The 24,349-nt window shown below is 41.1% G+C and overlaps 1 protein-coding gene across 1 annotated transcript in view; it reads left to right on the forward strand.

Moving 5' to 3' along the window:
* Window positions 1-24,349, forward strand: part of LOC128644994 (cytochrome c oxidase assembly protein COX16 homolog, mitochondrial) — a 473,186-nt gene that overhangs the window by 142,232 nt on the left and 306,605 nt on the right. The window lies entirely within an intron of this gene.

Here is a 24,349-nt window from a genome sequence, read left to right on the forward strand (position 1 = left end):
TTTAATTATATCTGTATTTTTGAAGCGCTGCAGCGTTTTTTATATTGCTTGTAAACTTATTGAAAGTGATTTCCAAGCTTGCTAGTTTCATTGCTAAGTCTGTTTAAACATGTCTGATTCAGAGGAAACTGTTTGTTCATCATGTTCAAAAGCCATTGTGGAGCCCAATAGAACGATGTGTACCAATTGTATTGATATTGCTTTGAATAAAAGTCAATCTGTACCTATAGAGAAACTATCACCAGACAACGAGGGGGAAGTTATGCCGCCTAACTCTCCTCACGTGTCAGTACCTGCGTCTCCCGCTCGGGAGATGCGTAAGATTGAGACACCAAGTACATCTAGGCCCTTACAAATCACTTTACATGATATGGCTAATGTTATGAAAGAAGTATTATATAATATGCCCGAATTAAGGGGCAAGCGCGATAGCTCTGGGTTAAGGACAGAGCGCGCTGATGACACGAGAGCCATGTCTGATACTGCATCACAATTTGCAGAACATGAGGACGGTGAGCTTCATTCTGTCGGTGACGGTTCTGATCCGGGGAGACCGGATTCAGAAATTTCAAATTTTAAATTTTAGCTTGAGAACCTCCGTGTGTTACTAGGGGAGGTATTAGCGGCTCTGAATGATTGCGACACGGTGGCAATTCCAGAGAAAATGTGTAGGTTGGATAGATACTATGCGGTACCGGTGTGTACTGACGTCTTTCCTATACCAAAAAGACTTACAGAAATTATTAGTAAGGAGTGGGATAGACCCGGTGTGCCTTTTTCCCCTCCCCCGATATTTAGAAAAATGTTTCCTATAGACGCCACCACACGAGACTTATGGCAGACGGTCACTAAGGTGGAGGGAGCAGTTTCTACTTTAGCCAAACGTACCACTATCCCGGTGGAGGATAGCTGTGCTTTCTCAGATCCAATGGATAAAAAATTAGAGGGTTATCTTAAGAAAATGTTTGTTCAACAGGGTTTTATATTGCAGCCTCTTGCATGCATTGCGCCTGTCACGGCTGCAGCGGCATTCTGGTTTGAGTCTCTGGAAGAGGCGATTCGCACAGCGCCATTGGATGAGGCTTTGAGCAAAGTTAGAACCCTTAAGCAAGCTAATGCGTTTGTTTCAGATGCCGTAGTACATCTAACCAAACTTACGGCTAAAAATTCTGGATTCGCCATACAGGCGCGCAGAGCGCTCTGGCTTAAATCCTGGTCAGCGGATGTAACTTCCAAATCTAAGCTACTTAACATTCCTTTCAAAGGGCAGACCTTATTCGGGCCCGGCTTGAAGGAAATTATTGCTGACATTACGGGAGGTAAGGGCCACGCCCTTCCTCAGGACAAGGCCAAACCAAAGGCCAAACAGTCTAATTTTCGTGCCTTTCGTAACTTCAAGGCAGGAGCAGCATCAACTTCCTCCGCTCCAAAACAGGAAGGAACTACTGCTCGTTACAGACAGGGTTGGAAAGGCAACCAGTCATGGAACAAGTACAAGCAGGCCAGAAAGCCTACTCCCGCCCCTAAGACAGCATGAAGACAGGGCCCCCTATCCGGAGACGGATTTAGTGGGGGTCAGACTTTCTCTCTTCGCCCAGGCTTGGGCAAGAGATGTGCAGGATCCCTGGACGTTGAAGATTATATCTCAGGGATACCTTCTGGATTTCAAAACCTCTCCTCCACAAGGGAGGTTCCATCTATCGAGGTTATCAACAAACCTAGTAAAGAAAGAGGCATTTCTACAATGTGTACAAGACCTCTTAATCATGGGAGTGATCCACTCAGTTCCGCGATCGGAACAGGGACAAGGATTTTACTCAAATCTATTTGTGGTTCCCAAAAAAGAGGGAACTTTCAGACCAATCTTGGACTTAAAGATCTTAAACAAATTCCTAAGGGTACCGTCGTTCAAGATGGAAACCATTCGAACCATCCTACCCATGATCCAAGAGGGTCAATATATGACCACAGTGGACTTAAAGGATGCTTACCTTCACATACCGATTCACAAAGATCATTATCGGTACCTAAGGTTTGCCTTTCTAGACAGGCATTACCAGTTTGTGGCTCTTCCCTTCGGGTTAGCCACAGCCCCGAGAATTTTTACGAAGGTTCTGGGCTCACTTCTGGCGGTACTAAGACCACGAGGCATAGCGGTGGCTCCGTACGTAGACGACATTCTGATACAAGCGTCAAGTTTTCAGAATGCAAAGTCTCATACAGAGATAGTTCTAGCATTTCTGAGGTTGCATGGGTGGAAAGTGAACGTGGAAAAGAGTTCTCTGTTACCACTCACAAGGGTTCCTTTTCTAGGGACTCTTATAGATTCTGTAGAGATGAAGATTTACCTGACGGAGTCCAGGTTATCAAAGATTCTCAATGCTTGCCGTGTACTTCATTCCATTCCAAGCCCATCAGTAGCTCAGTGCATGGAGGTAATCGGCTTAATGGTCGCGGCAATGGACATAGTGCCATTTGCGCGCCTGCATCTCAGACCGCTGCAACTATGCATGCTCAGTCAATGGAACGGGGATTACTCAGATCTGTCCCCTTTGCTAAATCTGGACCAGGAGACCGGAGATTCTCTTCTCTGGTGGTTGTCACCGGTTCATCTGTCCAAAGGAATGACCTTTCGCCGACCAGATTGGACGATTGTAACAACGAATGCCAGCCTTCTAGGCTGGGGAGCAGTCTGGAATTCCCTGAAGGCTCAGGGATCGGGAACTCAGGAGGAGAAACTCCTTCCAATAAACATTCTAGAATTAAGAGCAATATTCAATGCTCTTCTATCTTGGCCTCAGTTAGCAAAACTGAGGTTCATCAGATTTCAGTCGGACAATATCACGACTGTGGCTTACATCAATCATCAAGGGGGAACCAGGAGTTCCCTAGCGATGTTGGAAGTCTCGAAGATAATTCGCTGGGCAGAGTCTCACTCTTGCCACCTGTCAGCGATTTACATCCCAGGCGTGGAGAACTGGGAGGCGGATTTCCTAAGTCGCCAGACTGTTCATCCGGGAGAGTGGGAACTTCACCCGGAGGTATTTGCTCAACTGATTCGTCGTTGGGGCAAACCGGATCTGGATCTCATGGCATCTCGCCAGAACGCGAAGCTTCCTTGTTACGGATCCAGGTCCAGGGACCCGGGAGCGGTGCTAGTAGATGCATTAGCAGCCCCTTGGGTTTTCAACATAGCTTATGTGTTTCCACCATTTCCGTTGCTACCTCGACTGATTGCCAGGATCAAACAGGAGAGAGCATCGGTGATTCTGATAGCGCCTGCGTGGCCACGCAGGACCTGGTATGCAGACCTAGTGGACATGTCGTCCTGTCCACCATGGTCTCTACCCCTGAGGCAGGACCTTCTAATACAGGGTCCTTTCAACCATCCAAACCTGATTTCTCTGAGGCTGACTGCTTGGAAATTGAACGCTTGATTCTATCAAAGCGTGGGTTTTCGGATTCGGTTATTGATACATTAATACAGGCTCGGAAACCTGTTACCAGAAAAATTTACCTTAAGATATGGCGTAAATATTTATATTGGTGTGAATCCAAGAGTTACTCATGGAGTAAGGTTAGGATTCCTAGGATATTGTCCTTTCTACAAGAGGGTTTAGAAAAGGGCTTATCCACTAGTTCACTAAAGGGACAGATTTCTGCTCTGTCTATTCTTTTACACAAGCGTCTGGCAGAGAATCCAGACGTCCAGGCTTTTTGTCAGGCTTTGGCTAGGATTAAGCCTGTGTTTAAAGCTGTTGCTCCTCCGTGGAGCTTAAAGTTCTTCAGGGTGTTCCGTTTGAACCCCTTCATTCCATTGATATTAAGCTTTTATCTTGGAAAGTTCTGTTTTTGATGGCTATTTCCTCGGCTCGAAGAGTCTCTGAGTTATCTGCCTTACATTGTGATTCTCCTTATCTGATCTTTCATTCAGACAAGGTAGTCCTGCGTACTAAACCTGGGTTTTTACCTAAGGTTGTTTCTAACAGGAATATCAATCAAGAGATTGTTGTTCCATCATTATGTCCTAATCCTTCTTCAAAGAAGGAACGTCTTTTGCATAATCTAGACGTGGTCCGTGTCCTGAAGTTCTACTTACAGGCAACTAAAGATTTTCGGCAAACTTCTTCTCTGTTTGTCGTTTACTCTGGACAGAGGAGAGATCAAAAGGCTTCGGCTACCTCTCTCTCTTTTTGGCTTCGTAGCATAATAGGTTTAGCCTATGAGACTGCTGGACAGCAGCCTCCTGAAAGAATTACAGCTCATTCCACTAGAGCTGTGGCTTCCACCTGGGCCTTTAAGAATGAGGCCTCTGTTGAACAGATTTGCAAGGCTGCAACTTGGTCTTCACTTCATACTTTTTCCAAATTTTCCAAATTTGACACTTTCGCTTCTTCGGAGGCTGGTTTTGGGAGAAAGGTTCTACAGGCAGTGGTTCCTTCTGTTTAATGTTCCTGCCTTGTCCCTCCCATCATCCGTGTACTTAGCTTTGGTATTGGTATCCCATAAGTAATGGATGACCCGTGGACTGAACACACTTAACAAGAGAAAACATAATTTATGCTTACCTGATAAATTTATTTCTCTTGTAGTGTGTTCAGTCCACGGCCCGCCCTGTCTTTTTAAGGCAGGTTCTAAATTTTAAAATCACCACTGCACCTTATAGTTTCTCCTTTCTCGTCTTGTTTCGGTCGAATGACTGGATATGACATGTGAGGGGAGGAGCTATATAGCAGCTCTGCTTGGGTGATCCTCTTGCAACTTCCTGTTGGGAAGGAGAATATATCCCATAAGTAATGGATGACCCGTGGACTGAACACACTACATTTATCAGGTAAGCATAAATTATGTTTTTACTGTAGTGTAGCTCCCCATCCCTCCCTCCCTTTTTAATTATTTTTCTGCAGTGTAGGTTCATTCCACACCCTCCCCCTCCACTGCTGGACTGTCCACTCGCCTCCCAGTTTCCCTCCCGCCAGCACCATCATATGTTTGTTACAGATGGTGACACACAGTGTCACCGTCTGTAACTAGCATCTGCCTTCATATGGAACTGGAGCACCGATTGTGCTCTGGTTCCATATGCAGGCAGATGCTTGGAGCTCATGTAATGTATGTATAGGGAGGGTTATCAGTAAATTATACCTCTGTGTTAATATTGATAGTAGTGGGGAAAGATTGTTTGTTCCATAGAGTGTAGTGGAAGTGTATGTAGAGACACCAGACATAGACATAAGCAATAAAAATGTTAGAGAACCGGGGGGCAGAGCCGGCCACTGAAGCGGCAGGACATGCATGGCAAGATCTCCCGGTCTTCATACTGATTTTATCAATTTTATATAACCTTTTGGTTTGTTAAATAGGAGCCCTATATAAAGCCTTGCCCAACAAAGTGTTAAAAGAGTTTGCGAGCACCTGTTAACTCTTATTTTCTGACCTATGTTCTTCAGTCAAACCACGAGGTTGTTGGTAGAGTACTTTAGTCAGAAGCTGTTTACTTGATAAGATCGGCTGATCCTGTGGTTTAAGCTGCCGCACAATCCCCCCCCCCAGGCAATTGGGTGAAGCCATTAGAGAAACTACTAAAATTTCTTCACAATGAAAGCAGCAGATTCGTTACTGGCTGATTTAAAAAAAAATTTGAAGAATCGTTCCAGATCCTAAGGCAGGAAATAGAACTTTTGCTCACTGCTGCCTTTCCTCGAGTCAAAGTGTGTACTGTTAAAGACAGCACTACTGAGAATAATTTTTATGAGGATGCATATAATGTTCCCTTCCCACAGCACCCGCTACTTACCGCCGAGATCTACTCAGGGGGCTTGCATCAACAGGAGGGGTGCAGGTCTGATGGGCCACTGATCGCAGCTTTGTCTGATGCTACTGTGCTTCGTTCAGCCAGCCCCACAATTGCAATAGATAGATATTATGGATCAGTGGAGAAGATCGGAGACATTCCAGTAGTGAGGATGCCTCTACTTGATCTGCCTATATTGACCTCACAGAGGAGTGAGCTAGAGTTTTTTAAACAACAAGGGGAAATGAACAAAGGAGCCTCCACTGGTCTGTAGCCCTCAGGCAGGAGCGTCAGTATTTATTCCCACGAGCTATCTGTGATCGCATGTTGATTACTACCCTCACATTTGTTTAGGGAACATACAGGTATAAGAATTTAATAATTATATTAACCAGGCATTTTATGTTAGAGTGCCCTACCCTTATTATTTGACAGTTAATACTTCTAAATTACATTAGACTGTATTTTTTCTTTGAATGTTATCCATGACTATGGACACACGCCGGAATTAGAATCTAGAACAGGACATTCCTACCTTAAAGGGACAGTTTACTCAAAATTTTTCTCCCCTTTAATTTGTTCCCAATGATCCACTTTACTTGCTGGAGTGTATTAAATTGTTTACAAGTAGCTCCTTTACCCTTATATTGGCATTTGAAATTGTTAATTTAGCATGTGGTATCCCCACCTATTCTGAAAGTTTGTGGCCGCGCGTACCAGCTATAGATAAGCTTTGTAAACACAGCCAGCAGAAGAAATTACACTCACAGTGTGATAAAGCAGAGATAAGGTAATAAAATGTTGATTTTCCATTGTTCTCTCAAAGTACTGGTGATTGTTTTAAGGACAGATATAAGATAAAGAAGCAGGTATATGTGCACAATGTGATACAGTAATGAGATCTGATTATACCTACAAGCTCAACCTATTTTATTAGGCTGTGGCTTCAAAACACAAAATCAGAGCTTTAATATACACAAATAAACCTTAAAAAGCTAATTTTCATAAATTTTTTACTCTGCAGTTGGTATAAAAAGCAATTGTAAACACATTAAGTTAAAAACTATTTTACAGTATACGGTCCCTTTAACTCTACTGCCCTATTAGTGCCCACCTTTTTAGAACCAGTTTTATATGTCAGTGTATCAGATTATACATATCACTAAGCCATGATAATATGGGTACAACCTTACTATACTGTTCTGTCATGATATTGAAGGTTGCCTTTTCTTTCATGTAATTGGCAAGAGTCCATGAGCTAGTGACGTATGGGATATACAATCCTACCAGGAGGGGCAAAGTTTCCCAAACCTCAAAATGCCTATAAATACACCCCTCACCACACCCACAATTCAGTTTTACAAACTTTTCCTCCTATGGAGGTGGTGAAGTAAGTTTGTGCTAAGATTTCTACGTTGATATGCGCTTCTCAACATTGTTGAAGCCCGGGAGTTTCACTTATGAATATGATGATTTCCCTAACGGGGGTCTATTTCATAGGTTCTCTGTTATCGGTCGTAGAGATTCATCTCCTACCTCCCTTTTCAGATCGACGATATACTCTCGATTTACCATTACCTCTACTGATAACTGTTTCAGTACTGGTTTGGCTATCTGCTATATGTGGATGGGTGACTTTTGGTAAGTATGTTTTTTATTATTTAAGACAACTCAGCTATGCTTTGGCTTTTTATGCATTTATATAAAAATATATGTATTGTACTTATATTTGCCATGAGTCAGGTTCATGTATTTCCTTCTGCAGACTGTCTGTTTCATATTTGTGGAAAATTAACATTTTTTAAGAATTTTTTTTCTTACCTGGGGTTTAGTCTTTTTTTCAATTGACTACTTCTTGCAAATTGCGGACGGTATTAGGCCTGCGGGTGCGCCAAATGCTAGACGTTATTGCGTCATTGGCGCGAGAATTTTTTTTACGCGAAAAATTTGTCTATGATGCAGCCTTACACACGGTTGCGTCATTTAGTGACGCAAGTGTGTCATTTCCGGTTATTATTGGCGCCAAAAAAGTTTTCAGTTACATATGCTTTTTGCATTTTTTCCCATTCATGAAACTGTCATATAAGGAAATTGATAATTTTGCTTTATATGTTGTTTTTTCTTTTACATTTTGCAAGATGTCTCAATGTGATCCTGCCTCAGACGTTACTGCTGGAACATTGCTGCCTGACATTGGGTCTACCAAAGCTAAGTGCATTTGTTGTAAGATTGTGGAAATTATTTCGCAGAATGTCATTTGTAATAGTTGTCATGTTAAACTTTTACTTGCAGATAGTGTGTCCATCAGTAATAGTACATTGCCAGTTGCAGTTCCTTCAACTTCTAATGTACATGATATACGTATGAATTTTAAAGAATTTGTTTCTGATTCTATCCAGAAGGCTTTGTCTGCATTTCCACCTTCTAATAAACGTAAAAGGTCTTTTAAAACTTCTCATTCAGTTGATGAAATTTCAAATGACCAACAACATAATAATTTATCCTCCTTTGATGAGGATCTATCTGATTCAGAAGATCCTTCCTCAGACATTGACACTGACTAATCTACTTATTTATTTAAAATAGAGTATATGCGTTCTTTATTAAAAGAAGGGTTAATTACTTTGGATATTGAGGTAACCAGTCCTCTTCACGTTCAGTCTAATAAACGTTTAAATGCTGTTTTTAAACCTCCTGTGGTTTCTCCAGGGGTTTTTCCTATTCCTGAGGCTATTTCTGATATGATTTCTAAGGAATGGAATAAGCCAGGTGCTACTCTTATTCATTCTTCAAGGTTTAAAAAATGGTATCCTTTACCAGCAAATTCTATAGAGTTTTTTTGAAAAAATCCCCAAAGTTGATGGGGCTATTTCTACTCTTGCTAAACGTACCACTAGTCCTATGGAAGATAGTACTTCCTTTAAGGATCCTTTAGATAGGAAGCTTGAATCTTATATAAGGTAGGCCTATTTATATTCAGGTCATCTTCTCAGACCTGCAATTTCTTTGGCTGATGTTGCGGCTGCATCAACTTTCTAGTTGGAGAATTTAGCGCAACAAGAATTGGATTCTGACATATCTAGCATTATTCGCTTATTGCAATATGCTAATCATTTTATTTGTGATGCCATTTTTGATATTATCAAAATTGATGTTAGATCCATGTCTTTAGCTATATTAGCTAGAAGAGCTTTGTGGCTTAAATCTTGGAATGCTGATATGACATCTAAATCTAGATTACTATCTCTTTCTTTCCAAGGTAATAATTTATTTGGTTCTCAGTTGGATTCTATTATTTCAACTGTCACTGGGGGAAAGGGAGTTTTTCTGCCTCAGGATAAAAAACCTAAGGGTAAATCTAAGGCTTCTAACCGTTTTCGTTCCTTTCGTCAAAATAAGGAACAAATACTCAATCCTTCCCCCAAGGAATCTGTTTCCAATTGGAAGCCTTCCTCAAATTGGAATAAATCCAAGCCATTTAAGAAACCAAAGTCAGCCCCTAAGTCCGCATGATGGTGCGGCCCTCATTCCAGCTCAGCTGGTAGGGGGCAGATTAAGGTTTTTCAAGGATATTTGGATAGATTCTGTCAAAAATCAATGGATTCAGAGCATTGTCTCTCAAGGGTATCGAATAGGATTCAGAGTAAGACCTCCTGTGAGAAGATTTTTTCTCTCACATATCCCAGCAAATCCAGTAAAAGCTCAGGCTTTCCTGAAGTGTGTTTCAGACCTGGAGTCTTCAGGGATAATCATGCCAGTTCCTTTTCAGGAACAAGGTTTGGGGTTTTATTCAAATCTATTCATTGTCCCAAAGAAGGAAAATTTATTCAGACCAGTTCTGGATCTGAAAATTTTGAATCGTTATGTAAGAGTACCAACTTTCAAGATGGTGACTATAAGGATTATTCTGCCTTTTATTCAGCAAGGACATTATATGTCCACAATAGACTTGCAGGATGCATACCTTCATATTCCGATTCATCCAGAACATTATCAGTTCCTGAGATTCTCTTTTCTAGACAAGCATTACCAATTTGTTGCTCTTTCATTTGGCCTAGCAACAGCTCCAATAATCTTTTCAATGTTCTAGGTGCTCTACTCTCTGTAATCAGAGAACAGGGTATTGCAGTGTTTCCTTATTTGGACGATATCTTGGTACTAGCTCAGTCTTTACGTTCTGCAGAATCTCACACGAATCAACTAGTGTTGTTTCTTCGGAAACATGGTTGGAGGATCAATTTACCAAAAAGTTTCTTGATTCCTCAGACAAGGGTCACCTTTTTAGGCTTCCAGATAGATTCAGTGTCCATGACTCTGTCTCTAACAAAAAGAGACGTTTAAAATTGGTTGCAGCCTGCCGGCACCTTCAGTCTCAGTCATTCCCTTCAGTGGCTATATGCATGGAAGTTTTAGGTCTCATGACTGCAGCATCGGACGCAATCCCCTTTGCTCGTTTTCACATGAGACCTCTACAGTTTTGTATGCTGAACCAATGGTGCAGGGATTATACAAAGATATCACAATTATTATCCTTAAATCCCAATGTACGACACTCTCTGACGTGGTGGATAGATCGCTATCGTTTAGTTCAAGGGGCTTCTTTTGTTCGACCAACCTGGACTGTGATCCAGGTTGTGATCTGTTGTGACCAGGTTGTGATCTGTTGTGATCACAGTCCAGGTTGGTCGAACAAAAGAAGCCCCTTGAACTAAACAATAGTGATCCATCCACCACGTCAGAGAGTGTCGTACATTGAGATTTAAGGATAATAATTGTGATATCTTTGTATAATCCCTGCACCATTGGTTCAGCATACAAAACTGTAGAGGTCTCATGTGAAAACGAGCAAAGGGGATTGCGTCCGATGCTGCAGTCATGAGACCTAAAACTTTAATGCACATAGCCACTGAAGGGAATGACTGAGACTGAAGGTGCCGGCAGGCTGCAACCAATTTTAAACGTCTCTTGTCTGTTAGAGACAGAGTCTTTCAGGTTGGGGAGCTGTTTGGGGATCTCTGACAGCACAAGGGGTTTGGAAATCTCAAGGGGCGAGATTACCAATAAATATTTTAGAATTCCGTGCAGTTCTCAGAGCTCTTCAGTTTTGGCCTCTGTTAAAGAGAGAACCGTTCATTTGTTTTCAGACAGACAATATCACAACAGTGGCATATGTCAATCATCAGGGTGGGACTCACAGTCCCCAAGCTATGAAAGAAGTATCTCGGATACTTGCTTGGGCGGAATCCAGCTCCTGTCTAATCTCTGCGGTGCATATCCCAGGTGTAGACAATTGGGAGGCGGATTATCTCAGCCGTCAGACTTTACATCCAGAGGAGTGGTCTCTCCATCCAGATGTGTTTTCTCAGATTGTTCAGATGTGGGGTCTTCCAGAGATAGATCTCATGGCCTCTCATCTAAACAAGAAACTTCCCAGATACCTGTCCAGGTCCAGGGATGTTCAGGCAGAAGCAGTGGATGCGCTGACACTTCCTTGGTGTTATCAACCTGCTTATATCTTCCAGCCTCTAGTTCTTCTTCCAAGAGTGATCTCCAAAATCATCATGGAACAATCTTTCGTGTTGCTGGTGGCTCCAGCATGGCCACACAGGTTTTGGTATGCGGATCTGGTTCGGATGTCCAGTTGCCAGCCTTTGCCACTTCCGTTAAGGCCGGACCTACTGTCTCAAGGTCCGTTTTTCCATCAGGATCTCAAATCATTAAATTTGAAGGTATGGAAATTGAATGCTTAGTACTAAGTCATAGAGGTTTCTCTGACCCGGTGATTAATACTATGTTACAAGCTCGTAAATCTGTCTCTAGAAAGATTTATTATAGAGTTTGGAAGACTTACATTTCATGGTGTTCTTCTCATAAATTCTCTTGGCATTCTTTTAGAATTCCAAGAATTTTACAGTTTCTTCAGGATGGTTTGGATAAGGGTTTGTCTGCAAGTTCCTTGATGGGACAAATCTCTGCTCTTTCTGTTTTATTTCACAGAAAGATTGCTATACTTCCTGATATTCACTGTTTTGTACAGGCTTTAGTTCGTATTAAGCCTGTCATTAAATCAATTTCTCCTCCTTGGAGTCTTAATTTGGTTTTGAAGGCTTTACAGGCTCCTCCATATGAGCCTATGCATTCTTTGGACATTAAACTACTTTCTTGGAAAGTGTTGTTCCTTTTGGCTATCTCTTCTGCTAGAAGAGTTTCTGAACTATCTGCTCTTTCTTGTGAGTCTCCTTTTCTGATCTTTCATCAGGATAAGGCAGGATAAGGTTGTGAATTCTAACAACATTAGTAGAGAAATTGTTGTCCCTTCCTTGTGTCCTAGTCCTAAGAATTCTTTGGAAAGATCCTTACATTCTTTGGATGTGGTAAGAGCTTTGAAATATTATGTGGAAGCTACTAAAGATTTCAGGAAGACTTCCAGTCTATTTGTTTTATTTTCTGGTCCTAGGAAAGGTCAGAAGGCTTCTGCTATTTCCTTGGCTTCTTGGTTGAAACTTTTGATTCATCAAGCTTATTTGGAGTCGGGTCAGGAACCGCCTCAGAGAATTACAGCTCATTCTACTAGATCAGTCTCCACTTTGTGGGTCTTTAAGAATGAAGCTTCGGTTGATCAGATTTGCAAAGCGGCAACTTGGTCCTCTTTGCATACATTTACAAAATTTTACCATTTTGATGTATTTGCTTCTTCAGAAGCAGTTTTTGGTAGAAAAGTTATTCAGGCAGCTGTTTCAGTTTGATTCTTCTGCTTTTGATTTAAGTTTTTTTCTTTCATTTATGAGAATAAACTTATTTTTTTGGGTTGTGGATTAATTTTTTCAGCGGAAAATTGCTGTTTTTATTTTTATCCCTCCCTCTCTAGTGACTCTTGCATAGAGTTCCACATCTTGGGTATTGCTATCCCATACGTCACTAGCTCATGGACTCTTGCCAATTACATGAAAGAAAACATAATTTATGTAAGAACTTTCCTGATAAATTCATTTCTTTAATATTGGCAAGAGTCTTATGAGGCCCACCCTTTTTATGGTGGTTATGATTTTTTTTGTATAAAGCACAATTATTTCCAAATTTATTTTATTGATCCTTTTTACTCCTTTCTTTATCACCCCACTGCTTGGCTATTTGTTAAACTGAATTGTGGATATGGTGAGGGGTGTATTTATAGGCATTTTGAGGTTTGGGAAACTTTGCCCCTCCTGGTAGGATTGTATATCCCATACGTCACTAGCTCATGGACTCTTGCCAATATGAAAAAAATGAATTTATCAGGTAAGTTCTTACATCAATTATGTTTTTCACCTCTGTATTACTATCTGGTGTGTTTTTCTTTAAAAATTCATAACCCAGTGATCATCGTTTACCATGCTAGATATGTACTCTGACTTAGGGTCCCTTTAGTGTTTTGTCACAAAATTTACACATAGGAGTAGCTCATTTAGCTTTTAATAATTATAGTACAGAACTATCTTCTAATACCGAGCTCCTTTTTATGTTTTTATTGTCTTGTTGCGCAGTCAGCGGCCGAGACGGTGCAACATTGTATATTGCATCATAGAAGGTTAGTAAGATCTATAAGTATTGGGTAATAGCAAAGTGATACCTGACTTGATAAGTGTTTGTTCCTGCTCCAACTTACCTCAGCTACTCCCTATTGTAAGGACCTACTTTGTTATAACATTAATAATCCTGTTCAACCGAATGAGTTATTATAATTCTAGCCCACCTATGGTTAGAACTCTTACAGGCATGAATATGCACCATTAGAGGTTTATTAGATATCTCTTTCCCTACACTCTAATTGATGAAACACCCATAGCATGGCTGTTTAGCACCCAAAAGCAGCTATTAGTTTAGATATATCCATTAACACTAATGGCGCGTAGATATCTGATGCTTTAAACTTCCCCACCTCTCCCAGCATAGACAGCTTTTTGTAATGGTAACTGGTAGCTATACATTTTCCCTAGACCACTAGTAATCCTCACCTATCAGACTCTGGTTATCCTGTTCAGACTCTCCAACTATAAGCAATAGATACCTTTATACTGTTTGCTTTTCCTATTTGTATAGTTTTGTCACCTTTTTTTCTGTTTATTATTCAGTACTGTTGGCTGATATTTAATACTACTTTTTAACAGATGTCTGGTAAAAGATGGCTGCAGGGCGATATACCTGTTTTCTATGTATTGATACCCATTCGCACTATATTTATATCTGTTATTATTTTACAGTTGGCCCGCCCCCCTCCCATCAAAGTGTACTATGTAAACATAGGAAAATATATCCGTAGAACTATTATATCCCTGAGTTATTTATCTGTACGACTTACTATTGAAGTGATTGTTTATTACTATTCCAATCCAGACAATAGATATTGTTTTGTATATAGAAAGTGGTACATCACCTAAAACCTATAAACAATATCACAACACGTTTCCTCTTCATGATATATATTTCCTAACCGTGGGGAGAATTGCCAAAGCGTCTAACCTAATGGGGGCTGTGTCTGAAGTGGTAAAAAGTATATCAATAAATTAATACATTAATACAATTTATTATACAAATTATCAAAATTACAGTACAGAAAAACATGGATCCATGTTTTAAAACAACGACCATTAACATAGTTTGCATAAATAAAAAGAGAGAAGTGCTCAACCTGGAAATGAACAATAGCATAATAGCTTGTTCTATGGCTAGTTACCACCCAAAAAGCAGCATCTTTTGCTCAACATGTGCCTTTCACAGAGAAGAACTTTCCTGAAGCATATCAGTCTGATCCTGACTTCACAGTACAGTCCAGCCCCGAAATACCAGGCAATCCTTCTCTGAACGAGAGAAACAGCAAAACCCCAGACGTACGTTTCGGCCTATTGTGGGCCTCGTCAGTGAGGTGCAGCCATATCTCTCTAGGCACACTGAGCAACGGGTCCACGTCTGGATTCCCGCATCACACTTAGGGAGACTTCCCAAAATGTCATAATTTGCATAAATAAAAAGAGAGAAGCGCTCAACCTGGAAACGAACAATAGCATAATAGCTTGTTCTATGGCTAGTTACCACCCAAGAAGCAGCCTCTTTTTGCTCAACATGTGCCTTTCACAGAGAAGAACTTTCCTGAAGCATATCAGTCTGATCCTGACTTCACAGTTCAGTCCAGCCCCGAAATACCAGGCAATCCTTCTCTGAACTAGAGAAACAGCAAAACCCCAGACGTACGTTTCAGCCTATTGTGGGCCTCGTCAGTGAGGTGCAGCCATATCCCTCTAGGCACACTGAGCAACGGGTCCACGTCTGGATTCTCGCATCACACTTAGGGAGACTAACCAAAATGTCATAATTTGCCCACAATAGGCCAAAACGAGGCCCATAATAGGCCGAAACGTACGTCTGGGGTTTTGCTGTTTCTCTTGTTCAGAGAGGGATTGCCTGGTATTTCGGGGCTGTGAAGTCAGGATCAGACTTATATGCTTCAGGAAAGTTCTTCTCTGTGAAAGGCACATATTGAGCAAAAAGAGGCTGCTTCTAGGGTGGTAACTAGCCATACAACAAGCTATTATGCTATTGTTCGTTCCCAGGTTGAGCGCTTCTCTCTTTTTATTTATGACCATTAACATAGGTTCTCAAAAGATTCCCAGGAGAAAATGGTGATTTCTGGCCTGTACTTAAAGGGACACTGAATGCAATTTTTTTCTTTCGTAATTCAGATAGAGCATGAAATTATAAGACACTTTCTCATTTACTCCTATTATCAAGTTTTCTTCATTCTCTTGGTATCTTTATTTAAAATGCAAGAATGTAAGTTTAGATGCCGGCCCATTTTGGGTGAACAACCTCGGTTGTTCTCGCCGATTGTTGGATAAATTCATCCACCAATAAAAAAGTGCTGTCCAGAGTTTGAACTAATAAAAAAAAAGCTTAGATGCCTTCTTTTTCAAATAAAGATAGAAAGAGAACGAAGAAAAATTGATAATAGGAGTAAATTAGAAAGTTGCTTAGAATTGCATGCTCTAACTGAATCACAAAATAAAAAATTTGGTTTCAGTGTCCCTTTAAGATGAATCGTCAATGGTAAACAGTAAATTCTCCTAATAATGTTTACCACCTAGTGGTATCCTGCATCTAAGTGCTTGAGTCCATGTTCAGCAGTTTAATGCTTATATTGGATATTTGCAACTATGTGCTTAACAGGAGAGAATGGTAATTCCTGGCCTGTATTTTAAGATGAATTGTCAATGATATACAATCAATCCTCCTAATAGTGTTTACCACCTAGTTGTACCTTGCACCTAAGAGCTTGAGTCCGTGTTCAGCCTCTTAATGCTTATATTGGTTTCTTACAACTATGTGCTTAACTAAAAATTGGTGAAAAAATTGTGATAAATGTGATAAAAATATGATGACATAAAAAATGGGATTCAGAAAAATAAAAAATACAAATGTAAAGTCCAAAGTGCTGGAATGTAAATAACACACAAAATGTGTCCAAATGTGATGGTCCATGAAAAACTAATTTGTGATGGTCCTAAAAACTGAGTGAACGTAGTAGCAATGAAATCTTTTAAGTTAATATAAGAACATGATAGTGTGGGGTTTAATAACCAACTCAGGTGGCGCTTTTTTTTTTTTTTTTTTTTTTTTTTAAATAATTTTTTTATTGAGGTAATAAACAGCATTCACAAAACAAACAATGTGTCCAGGCACGAAGGATAAGTAATAAGGATAATTATACATGTCTCTTATAATAAGGAAATTTGTATTTGAGCATTAAAGTCTCTGTGTTACAATGGTTGTCACTGTATTCAAGCAGTAGTATTACTGTACATTTATAGACGAGAACCATAATCATATATAAAAACACTTTCAATAGAGATAGAATAACTACCGGAATGAGTTATAACACTACTTCTGAGACCATGGGCTTAAAGTGTAGATTAATTTATAATGAACAAGGGTGACTGAGACGCATACCAGTGAAACCTCATTTTTTGATAGAGTATAGTAAATGATCCCTACTCTGATATAGGAGGTGCTCTATAGTCTTATAACTGTAAGATGCAGGGAGTTGGCTTTTGTCTGGCCTCTCTTGGGCCACAGTGGATAAAGGGGAAATGCAGCGGGCAAGAGCCGCTCGGTAAAAGGGGGAGAATGAAGGGGGGGCGGAGCCTTTTAAGGTAGCTATATAGCATATCTGAGTTTCTAAAAAAAAAATTGAATTAGTTGAGGGTGGTATACATGACCTGGTGGGTCTTCTAATTAGCTTCATGAGTACATATATATATACAGAGAATGTCTGCTTGGGGTGAGTATCTTTGAGAGTGGGGTGAGATATCTATTTCTTTGTATCGTTCATGAGATCATTGTAAAGTAAGCACTATAAATAAGTTAGCCTAAGGGCATTCAGGAATAGTTGTTTAAACTGCAGGTGCATTGGGGGGAAAAGCGTTCCGCATAACTAAGGGCTAGGGCTGATATTATGTTGGGAGCCAGATGATGGTGTTAGGTAAACTAATGAAAAACCGCAATGCTAGGCTAAGACACCTAAACAAACAGGGAGCTAAAAATATGGTACAGTTTAAGATATCAGATTCCCAAGGGTAGCTTTGGCTAAAATTGAGAGATTTGGAACATAGCATCCTAGTTTACAACCTATGAACCCTGTCAGCATAGCTAAAAAATAAATGGAGCCTAGTAGCACTAGATGCAATTCAACACATTAGCGTGACATATATTAGTAGTACCCACCAATACACCTGGATATTTGGTGAGTGAAAGCATGGAGAACATTAGTAATAAAGAAATTATCATGGAAGACATCCAATACTTACACAATTAAGAAAGTACAAACGGTGAGAAATATAAGATAAACTAGTGTAGTGTAAATGTGAACAGCCAGTATAATTTTTCACTATACACAAAAAAATATTAACTTTTTTTTTTTTCCCCCCTTTACAAACAAGACCATTGTGTTCTGACAGTTAAGAGTTAAGGAATAAGTCCAAGCAAGCGCTTAGGTTGGGAGAAGATTATAAGATATAAGTCACAATAGTATAACTTGCCTAGCAAACATATTAAACATTTTGTACTTATCCCGAAGTAGAGATATATATAGGAGAGAAATTTGAATGTTCAGGACATGTAATTAAACGGAAAAATTAGGTAAATTAGAAGAAAAAGCTATGAAACTCTTGTGGACAGGCTTGTTGGTAGCTATCGCTTAACCCTGAAATAAATGGTATTGGTTAAGGCACATGCTATCTAGTAATGCTCTAATATAGTAATGAATTAGATATCAACAAATCAAATATAGGATATAGGCAAGTGTACTTAACAACTCAAACATTAATAATAATCATGTGAATACTGAATAAATAATAAGGTGGGGAAATTATCTAACTCCATATTGTAATAGTAGCATCAGAGTTAACCTATAAAAACTTACAATGATATTAACAGTTAATTCACTATTGATTGGTAGTAAGGACATAATGTGCTAGCGAGTAAACTTAGTAAGGAGAGATATCTATGACCAAATGTGTTGTCTAAGGTTAATGTGAGATAATATTAAGAGTAGATAATAAGTAACTGTTAATAAATATAATAAGGTAGAATATTGGTATTAAGCAGCATCCATCTAACATTCAGTATACACGTTGTGTGGTGAAAACCTTGTTAGTATGGTGACAGCTACTCTTAGGAGGAAATAGCAAACACTCAAAAATAACTAGTTTGCATTTTAAATACCCATATAAGTCATTAATCACTGCAGAAGCATTAGCTAATATATCAACAGCCATTATTAATGAAGGCTAAGTGTAGGGAAGCAGATATTGAAATGAAGGGGATAGCTGTATTGACTGGGGAGAGTGGAAAAAGAATCAGCATTCTGATATGTGGTGTAGGTACTGTAAATAGAACTTATTATACATATTAATACATAATAGAGCTGCACTATCAGTTTGAGATAGGTGGACAGAGGACAGCTGAACATCAGGCTTAAACACCTATATCAAGATAGATCCCCTTATTTAAAACTAGATTACCATCCTAGTTTAAATGGTGTTAAAAGATTCACCATAAGAACAATACACTGCGTGGGTATAAACATAAAGCCATTGACTGTTCTTTTAAATAAACTTAGTCAGCTCCATATCGTTCTTAATAAGGAAGAAAGTCTCCAAAAGGTTACCTTTAGACCTGCATGTTATGTCTGTACAGCGACACACTGGAGGAGTGGTACTTGGCCGCTACCCGATCCCAGCCATTATGGAATTTAGCTCGTATCTGTGATAGTAAGGGACAGACTTAGAGTGATGGCGCTGATAGTGAGGCTTCAACTTCCCAAACACCCCTTGTCCGTTGCGGGCACGAAATGGATGCTGGAAACCCTCCTGCACGCTCTGTGTTATGGCGATCCGATCGCCCACCTTCCTTGTTTTGTTTTTGTTGCTGGTATATGGCAGAGGGTCCAGTGTGCTGTCTTGTATGACGGCCAAATGAGAGTCAGTGTGAGGTCTGCTCCAATGTGTCTCTGCATCGGCGTCAACTGTGGGACATAGATTACTGAGTTTTTTCTTAACTGATGTGTCCTGCAGTTCGATTTCTGACTTTCCGGTCCACAAGAGGTAGGGCTGATTTGAAGTTTCTGTGGGAGAAAGGGCACCCGCAGCTGTCTGTGGCTGCGTATCATGCAAAGCAGCAGTTTCTCTCTCCGCCATTTTGGACGTGCAAAGCTCTTCACTCCAGCTTGGGTTTCTAATTATATGAGTAAGATCAGCAAATTGTCTGTCCATCCGCTGTTCCAGCTTTATGAGGAGCAGTAGTATCTGGTTAATCCCCTTCATACTGGAGTTTGCACGCTAGCGTTACCCTGAATAAGAAGAGTAGGTCTGAAGTAGGTGTATAAAGCCGTAGTCCGCCAGGCCAGCTTCATAAAGGACAGTTATTTCTCCAACATAGGTGTGTCCGGTCCACGGCGTCATCCTTACTTGTGGGATATTCTCCTCCCCAACAGGAAATGGCAAAGAGCCCAGCAAAGCTGGTCACATGATCCCTCCTAGGCTCCGCCTACCCCAGTCATTCTCTTTGCCGTTGTACAGGCAACATCTCCACGGAGATGGCTTAGAGTTTTTTAGTGTTTAACTGTAGTTTTTCATTATTCAATCAAGAGTTTGTTATTTTCAAATAGTGCTGGTATGTACTATTTACTCAGAAACAGAAAAGAGATGAAGAATTCTGTTTGTATGAGGAAAATGATTTTAGCAACCGTAACTAAAATCCATGGCTGTTCCACACAGGACTGTTGAGAGCAATTAACTTCAGTTGGGGGAACAGTGTGCAGTCTCTTGCTGCTTGAGGTATGACACATTCTAACAAGACGATGTAATGCTGGAAGCTGTCATTTTCCCTATGGGATCCGGTAAGCCATTTTTATTAAGATAGTAAATAAGGGCTTCACAAGGGCTTATTAAGACTGTAGACTTTTTCTGGGCTAAATCGATTCATTATTAACACATATTTAGCCTTGAGGAATCATTTATTCTGGGTATTTTGATATGATTATATCGGCAGGCACTGTTTTTGACACCTTATTCTTTAGGGGCTTTCCCTAATCATAGTCAGAGCCTCATTTTCGCGCCGGTAATGGCGCACTTGTTTTTTGAGGACAGCATGGCATGCAGCTGCATGTGTGTGGAGCTCTGATACATAGAAAAGTCTTTCTGAAGGCATCATTTGGTATCGTATTCCCCTTTGGGCTTGGTTGGGTCTCAGCAAAGCAGATTCCAGGGACTGTAAAGGGGTTAAATATAAAAACGGCTCCGGTTCCGTTATTTTAAGGGTTAAAGCTTCCAAATTTGGTGTGCAATACTTTTAAGGCTTTAAGACACTGTGGTGAAATTTTGGTGAATTTTGAACAATTCCTTCATACTTTTTCGCAATTGCAGTAATAAAGTGTGTTTAGTTTAAAATTTAAAGTGACAGTAACGGTTTTATTTTAAAACGTTTTTTGTGCTTTGTTATCAAGTTTATGCCTGTTTAACATGTCTGAACTACCAGATAGATTGTGTTCTGAATGTGGGGAAATCAAGGTTCCTTCTCATTTAACTATATGTATTTTATGTCATAAAAAATTTAGTAAAAATGATGCCCAAGATGATTCCTCAAGTGAGGGGAGTAAGCATGGTACTGCATCATCCCCTACTTCGTCTACACCAGTCTTGCCCATACAGGAGGCCCCTAGTACATCTAGTGCGCCAATACTCCTTACTATGCAACATTTAACGGCTGTAATGGATAATTCTATCAAAAACATTTTAGCCAATATGCCCACTTATCAGCGAAAGCGCGACTGCTCTGTTTTAGAAAATTCTGTAGAGCATGAGAACGCTGATGATATGGTTTCTGAAGGGCCCCTACACCAGTCTGAGGGGGCCAGGGAGGTTTTGTCTGAGGGAGAAATTTCAGATTCAGGAAACATTTCTCAACAAGCTGAACCTGATGTGATTAATTTTAAATTTAAGTTGGAACATCTTCGCGCTCTGCTTAAGGAGGTGTTATCCAATTTGGATGATTGTGATTATCTGGTCATTCCAGAACCACTATGTAAAATAGAAAAGTTCTTAGAGGCCCCGGGGCCCCCCGAAGCTTTTCCTATATCCAAGCGGGTGGCGTACATTGTTAGTAAAGAATGGGACAGGCCCGGTATACCTTTAGTACCTTCCCCCATATTTATAAAATTGTTTTCCTATAGTCGACCCCAGAAAGGACTGATGGCAGACAGTCCCCAAGGTCGAGGGGGCGGTTTCTACTCTACACAAGCGCGCCACTATACCCATAGAAGATAGTTGTGCTTTCCAAGATCCTATGGATACAAAATTAGAAGGTCTGCTAAAGATGTTTGTTCAGCAAGGTTCCCTTCTACATCCAATTGCATGCATTGTCCCTGTCACTGCAGCCGCGTGTTTCTAGTTTGATGAGCTAGGAAAGGCGATTATTAGTAATTCTTCTGTTTATGAGGAGATTATGGACAGAATTCGTGCTCTTAAATTGGCTAATTCTTTCACCCTAGACGCCACCTTGCAATTGGCTAGGTTAGCGGCGAAAAAATTCTGGGTTTTGCTATTGTGGCGCAGAGCGCTTCGGTTAAAATCTTGGACAGCGGATGCGTCTTCCAAGAACAAATTGCTTGACATTCCTTTCAAGGGGAAAACACTCTTTGGCCCTGACTTGAAAGAGATTATCTCTGATATCACTGGGGGCAAGGGCCACGCCCTTCCTCGGGATAGGTCTTTTCAAGACCAAAAATAAACCTAAGTTTAAGCAGGAAGGTAATACTTCTCAAGCCAATCCAGCCTGGAGACCTATGCAAGGCTGGAACATAGGAAAGCAGGCCAGGAAACCTGCCACTGCTACCAAGACAGCATGAAATGCGGGCCCCCGATCCGGGACCGGATCTGGTGGGGGGCAGACTCTCTCTCTTCGCTCAGGCTGGGGCAAGAGATGTTCTGGATCCTTGGGCGTTAGAAATAGTCTCCCAAGGTTATTCTCTGGAGTTCAAGGGGCTTCCTCCTAGGGGGAGGTTCCACAGGTCTCAGTTGTCTTCAGACCACATAAGAAGACAGGCATTCTTACATTGGGTAAAAGACCTGCTAAAAATGGGAGTGATTCATCCTGTTCCATTAGGAGAACAAGGGATGGGGTTCTACTCCAATCTGTTCATAGTTCCCAAAAAAGAGGGAACGTTCAGACCAATCTTCGATCTCAAGATCTTGAACAAGTTTCTCAAGGTTCCATCGTTCAAGATGGAAACCATTCGAACACTTCTTCCTTCCATCCAGGAAGGTCAATTCATGACCAAGGTGGATTTCAAGGATGCGTATCTACATATTCCTATCCACAAGGAACATTATCGGTTCCTAAGGTTTGCATTCCTGGACAAGCATTTCCAGTTCGTGGCGTTTTCTTTCGGATTAGCCACTGCTCCTAGGTTTTTCTCATAGGTACTAGGGTCCCTTCTGGCGGTGCTAAGACCAAGGGGCATTGCTGTAGTACCTTACTTGGACGACATTCTGATTCGAGCGTCGTCCCTTCCTCAAGTATAGGCTCACACGGACATTGTCCTGGCCTTTCTCAGATCTCACGGATGGAAAGTGAACGTGGAAAAGAGTTCTCTATCTCCGTCAACGAGGGTTCCCTTCTTGGGAACTATAATAGACTCCTTAGAAATGAGGATTTTTCTGACAGAAGCCAGAAAAACAAAACTGCTAGACTCTTGTCGGATACTTCATTCCGTTCCTCTTCCTTCCATAGCGCAGGGCATGGAAGTGATAGGTTTGATGGTAGCGGCACTGGACATAGTTCCTTTTGTGCGCATTCATCTAAGACCATTACAACTGTTCATGCTCAGTCAGTGGAATGGGGACTATTCAGACTTGTCTCCGAAGATACAAGTAAATCAGAGGACCAGAGACTCATTCCGTTGGTGGCTGTCCCTGGACAACCTGTCACAAGGGATGACCTTCTGCAGACCAGAGTGGGTCATTGTCACGACCGACGCCAGTCTGATGGGCTGGGGCGCGGTCTGGGGATCCCTGAAAGCTCAGGGTCTTTGGTCTCGGGTAGACTCTCTTCTACCGATAAATATTCTGGAACTGAGAGCGATATTCAATGCTCTCAAAGCTTGGCCTCAGCTAGCGAGGGCCAAGTTCATACATCAACCATCAGGGGGGAACAAGGAGTTCCCTAGCGATGGAAGAAGTGACCAAAATCATTCTATGGGCGGAGTCTCACTCCTGCCACCTGTCTGCTATCCACATCCCAGGAGTGGAAAATTGGGAAGCGGATTTTCTGAGTCGTCAGACATTGCATCCGGGGGAGTGGGAACTCCATCCGGAAATCTTTGCCCAAGTCACTCAACCGTGGGGCATTCCAGACATGGATCTGATGACCTCTCGTCAGAAATTTAGAGTTCCTTACTACGGGTACAGATCCAGGGATCCCAAGGCGGCTCTAGTGGATGCACTAGTAGCACCTTGGACCTTCAAACTAGCTTATGTGTTCCCGCCGTTTCCTCTCATCCCCAGGCTGGTAGCCAGGATCAATCAGGAGAGGGCGTCGGTGATTTTGATAGCTCCTGCGTGGCCACGCAGGACTTGGTATGCAGATCTGGTGAATACGTCATCGGCTCCACCATGGAAGCTACCTTTGAGACGAGACCTTCTTGTTCTAGGTCCGTTCGACCCACTCCAGCTGACTGCTTGGAGATTGAACGCTTGATCTTATCAAAGCGAGGGTTCTCAGATTCTGTTATTAATACTCTTGTTCAGGCCTGAAAGCCTGTAACCAGAAAAATTACCACATAATTTGGTATATCTGTTGGTGTGAATCTGCAGGATTCCTTTGGGACAAGGTTAAGATTCCTAAGAGTCTATCCTTCCCTCGAGAAGGATTGGAAAAAGGATTATCTGCAAGTTCCTTGATGGGACAGATTTCTGCCTTGTCCGTGTTACTTCACAAAAAGCTGGCAGCTGTGCCAGATGTTCTAGC

This window comes from Bombina bombina, chromosome 1 (assembly GCF_027579735.1).
Source record: "Bombina bombina isolate aBomBom1 chromosome 1, aBomBom1.pri, whole genome shotgun sequence".
Taxonomy (NCBI): domain Eukaryota; kingdom Metazoa; phylum Chordata; class Amphibia; order Anura; family Bombinatoridae; genus Bombina; species Bombina bombina.